We start from the raw sequence: 5,333 nt of genomic DNA, 5'->3' as shown, positions 1-5,333 counted from the left end.
CTGCGGGGGCCGTGCCGGGGCGGGGGGGGCCTCAGACGGGGCGTCCTGCGCGGCGCCGAGCTTGGGGAGGCGGGGCAGGTCCAGGGAACAGGGCTCTGGGCACTGGTGAAGGAGTCTCCCGGGTGGCGGCCGAGCAGCCAAGGACACCTGCAGGCTTCCTGGGCTGCGCCGAGAGGGAGCCTCAGCGCAGCGCCCCGGCGCCGGGCTCCTGCGATCTGGCGGCACTGGGAGCCACGACATCCACGCGTTTACCCATCTCTGGGCGGGGCGCTGGCCTTGGCCCGCAGCAGGGGGCGGGCGAGAGGTGGCCTAGGGACGGGGGTTGCCTCCACGCTGGTGGGTTGCGGCTCCGAGGGTTCTCCGTCTCCCTCCGGCGTTGGCAGCGGACGCCACTCCGCTGGCGCCTTTTCCTCCCGGCCCCGCCTCGCTCGGGCGCGCCCTCCGCGGGGCGGGGTGGGCGGGGCGCGGCTCCGGGCCGACCAGGCTAGCTGCAGGGCCCCGGCGGCCGAGCTCTGCGTTCCTCCGCGGAGCCGAGCCGAGCCCAGCTCAGCCAGGCGCGTAACCCCCTCGCCGCCTGCGCGCCGCTCTTGCGCGCCTCCGCCGCCATCCTCTCCCGCCCCCTTCGGCCCCGCTCCCCGCCTTCCTAGAACCCGCAGCTCCTCCCACTGCAGTCCCGCGGCCACCGAAGCGCTCTCGACCTCTGACCTCTAACCTCCGCCTGTCCCTTCTGGCCGCTCCCGTTTCCTCCTGCCGATCTAGCCGATCGCTTTGTTGCGGTTTAATTGTGGCCGACTGGAGGCCGGAGGCGGGAGGGGGGGTGGTGGTGCGGAGGAAAGAGTGGAGAGACAGTGTCGCTAGGAAGAGGCTGCCCCCTCCTGCCCCAGACATTGTGTTAGGGCCTCCTGACGACTCCGCCCCAAACTGGGTCCAAGATCCCCGTCGTCCTGATGCTGGCCTCTGTCACAGTCACCGAAGCCCCCGCCCGGCGGCCTTGGACAGAAAAGCAGCTCCTGTTCTGGGTGGAAGAAAAGCGTAGTCCTGGCGCTGTTACGGGTGTGGGGCAGATGGCCCTGAAAGATCGTTAGGTTAAAACCGTGGCTCATCGTTGTCCCAGGGGGCGCATAGAAAGCGTCCATGCCACACCTTGTGACTCCCTCCAGGTTCTACTGTTTCACTCATTTGCAAATTGACTTTGCCCTTTTTCTGTCACATCTCTGCTCTCCGACCCTGAGCTCTTACAGGCCACACTGCTTTTTCATCTTGATAGTTCCCACAGTGCCTGCCTCTGAGAACCTGTTTGCTAAGTGATTGAGAAGCTGCCATATCCAAAATATTAGGCACTAGCCTGACTGCATTGGCTTCAATCCAAAAGCAACGTCCAGATTCATTTGTTTTTATTTGTTAAGTCTAGAACTCTTCCACATCTTTAGTCCTCTTTTTTAATGACTTTTTTTTTTTAGTTTTAGCCAAGCCTTCTCCATATCTGTCCAGATCACTGTAAGAAGGATTTTAAAGCAGAAATACAAGGTGATTGACACACCTCCCCGGGCACCTGTGCACCATCTGGCTATAGCTCTGAGGAAAGGTTAGAAGCCCAGTACAAATATGGGGAATCCTTATACGCAGAAGTCTCATCCTTAATGAGGTCAGAAAAAGCAAAATAATGCGATGATGAACAGTAATCTCTACTAACACACAGACAAGTTAAACAACATTCTGGACTGTAATCAGAAACACAAATTTGCTGGCACTCATTTTGTGTCTAGTCTCCCTACCCCTTGGATCTGATGTCTGCATTTCAGAGTTTAGCTGGCTTTGAGTTTGCTTCAGTGAAAAAGAAATCTCCCAAATGTGACTGGGAAGAGACGACCCAGGACAAGCCAAAAGCTAGAATGAGGAAGTAAGAATCACAACAAGGGTATTAAAGAATTGACTGTAATGAATAGCTTCAAAGCCCTAGCTGACTGTGTCCTGGCAAACTCCGTTGGGGTCTCTCCTCTACTTTCCATTCTTCAGGGTGGTTGAACTCAGTCATTCCAAGAATAGAGAGAGGATGCTGAAGGTGGGTGGGAGAGGTGAAAAAAGCCTTGCCAGCATCCCACTCCTAAGTCACTTGTTTATTCAATAAATATTTCTTGAATATCTACTATGTCCCAGAAGCTATTCCAGGCACTGGAAATCAATGAACAAAACATAGACCCTCCAGCCTTGCCCTGGTAAATCTCTGCTCTCTTGGTGTTTCCACACTGCAGGGTGCGTAGATGGTGAGAAGCCTGTAGGGAGATGGGTGGAGGGAGAAGGCTACCAGGGAAAAAGGAGGCCTGGAGATCAGAAAACTGGGATGGGGGTAGGGGAACCCAGAAGGAGTAACTGAAAACAGAGGGCCTAGCTTGGGAGAGGCAGTGGGGAGAAAGAGAAGTGGGTAGGAGGGCCTCTGACTCAGCACACCACCCAGCTTCTGGAGTAGGGGACTCTGCCTCAGACCAGAGGCCTCCAGAGAAGACCTCACCACTTGCTGAAGGTTTTATCCTAGAGCTCTGGGCTACTTTGTTACCTGAGCCTCTCTGAAATTTTCTGGAGAATTCAGGATGTGGCAGTTGGCCTTATAGGGCTTGTCTCCCTCTATTCTGTGTGTATGAGGACCTCCTGTTTGCTCAGAGCTCAGAACCCAGGAAGGAGAGAGCCCCCTGCTCAGCCAACCATGTGACAGCCTACTGTGGATGGGTAGGTGCTGCCCCCTGGTGGTGCTGGGACACCATGCTCCAGACCTCACTTGGCTGTGGTCCTGGGAGAAAAAGGGTCCGTCAATTCCAGGACCTCAGGTTATCTCTCCCATCTGGGTCTCAGCTTGCTCTCTCCCTTTTCCATTGTTCCAAGACCTTGATATCTGACAGTTTTAAGCAAGACCACAAAGCAGTCACAGTTGGAAATTCTGAATTCCACAAACTTCTTTCCCTTCATTATCACCTTTTCTCCACTTTCCTTCCCTGACTGCCCAGGTTTCTTCTGGCTGTCTGGAAATGACATCCATCTGGGAGCCAGTTCATGCTTAAGTGTCAGCCACAGTGTGCTTTCCTCAGCAGGGATAAAGGTATGGCAAATGAAGAGAAAAGAGAGTAGTGTTTGATCCCAGAGTGGGCTGGATGGGGGGGTGTCGGCTCTGGAATGGCCCCTATAAGGCCCTTTCTCTCCTAGGGCTGAGGCTGATCTGGAAGGCTTGAAAGCCTGACATCAAAGCTATTTACACTTCCTGATTTCCTACTTGGTGCAAGGCTCGACCACTTTGGGATAACATGAGCCACCCAGTCTCCTCTCCATTTTTTTCTTTGGACTCTGCTTGTTTTGAGGGGTTCCAGGCCTAGCAACAGGCCTGTAGGTTCCAAGCCAAGGGCCTAACCATTGCTATTCACATATCCCTGTTTTGGTATTCCAGCTCCAGCCAAGGACCGATCTCTCTTCCCTCAGATACAGGTCAAGGAGCCAGCATCCTCTCCCAGCCTTCCCTGCTTCCCAGACTGGTTAATTGAATTGCTTTATCAGCCATCATCACAGAGGCAGAAGGTGATAGAGCTTTTCCCCTTGTGGAGGAAGAGTTGGGAGGATGAGTGGAGGCTGAAACCTCCTTTGTGCTTATCACTTCACTTTATCCTGCCTCCCATCCCCACCCCCAAGCAGCCTGCAGAGACTTGCAGGCTCCAAATCAAATGCTGATAGCCTTCCTAGGAGGGATCTGGGAAGAACCCAGACATTAGGACAGCCCACTGGGCCTTGCAGAGGTCAGCTGGAAGGGCTCTGCACAAGGGCTGAAGACGGGGCTGGGTTGCAGTGAAAATCCTAGTGCAGGTGTATTTGGGGCCCCAGGAGAATTCCAAAGATGGCCTTTCGGTGGCCCAGCTCTTAAAGGGAAAGGGTCAGAAGGGTGTAGACTACAAGCTCAGGCCTAGCCAGGACTAAGAGTATCATAAACCATGAATTTGGAGTCAAAAGGCTGGAAGGCACCTGGGTGTCAACTCACAGGCACATTCTCCTTGAGAGATTCCAAGCCTGAGGAGCAGCAGCGATTGCTGGGAGACTGAGCTGGGCCTGGGGTTGCACCAAGGGTCAAGAAGGACCTGGGGTCCATGTGGCTTCTGCAGGCAGAACAGTGTTCATGGGAATCATGGGAACAGTGTTCAGGATCGGGGCAGCTAAGTGGACCCCCAGAGCCCTCCTGGCTCAAGGCTGCTGAGGTAGAGACCTAGCCTGGGGGTAGAGAGCAAGAGTGCCCGTGGACACACAGTAGGTCAGGGCCCAGCTGGTAAGACTCCTTGGCACTCAATGCTTCTCCATCTAGAAGAGTACAGATTATTCCCACTTGGGCCAAATTCCAGCAAAACTGGTTTACTCCATTAGTGTGTTCATTAGTCCCGATGGGCCCGGTCCCCTCTAGCAAGGTCTTGGAGAAAGGAAAGTGGTGTCTGGAGAGGCAGAAAAAACTTTGGCTCCTCTTGGATGCTCATGAAGCCTAGGGGTCCATCCCTGCTTGGGTCAGCTCTGGGAAGAGCAGATAGACCTAGAAGGCAGCCAGCTCTGACCCAGGGAGCCAAGGGCAGAGCTACGCTCTGCAGCTGGCACCAGGGCTCACATGGAGTAATCCTAATAATGGCTGGGTGGTTGTTGAGTGACAGACATTGTCTTCTCCCCATTTCCCAGGGTTTCTTCCCACTATGTAAGTAAATGCAGGAGAGTCGCTAGCACTGGTGAATTTAACAGGGACAGGATGTGCCAAGTCAGATTATTATTGCTTCTACAAAGCAGGGACCCCTGCCTGATATTGTATATTCTCAGTGCTTAGCACAGTCCCAGGTGCTCAGAACATTTGGTTTATGTTTGATGGAGGGAATTAATGAGGCAGTGGGATGAGGGTAGGAGAGGGCCAGAGCCCTCCCTGTGAGCATCTTGCTATACTGGAGGGTGCACTGGTTTGGGAGAAACCCAGTCTTTGGCCTCAGTTTTGCCCCCACTTGGTTGACACTCGGGTCCCTTTCAGCCCTTTGACTCTAACTCCATGGTTTATGAGGCTCTGATTTCCCCTTGCTGGGCTCAGTTTCCCTGACTGTTCTATGAGAAAGTTGGGCCAGATCAGCACTAAGGTTCATACGCTGTGAAACAAATTACCCAGATTTCATGGTGTAAATCCAACAAGCTTTGTATTTTGCTCATGATTTTATGGGTCAGGAGTTAGGAAAGACTGTTGGCCCTTGCTTAGAGTCCCTCCTACAGCTGCAAGCAGATGTGTCAGTCGGGGCTGCAGACATCTGAAGCTCAGCTGGGCTGAGTGTTCACCGTGGTGC

Source organism: Capra hircus, chromosome 3 (genome assembly GCF_001704415.2).
Source record: "Capra hircus breed San Clemente chromosome 3, ASM170441v1, whole genome shotgun sequence".
Lineage (NCBI taxonomy): Eukaryota > Metazoa > Chordata > Mammalia > Artiodactyla > Bovidae > Capra > Capra hircus.
This window is presented reverse-complemented; position numbering follows the sequence as displayed.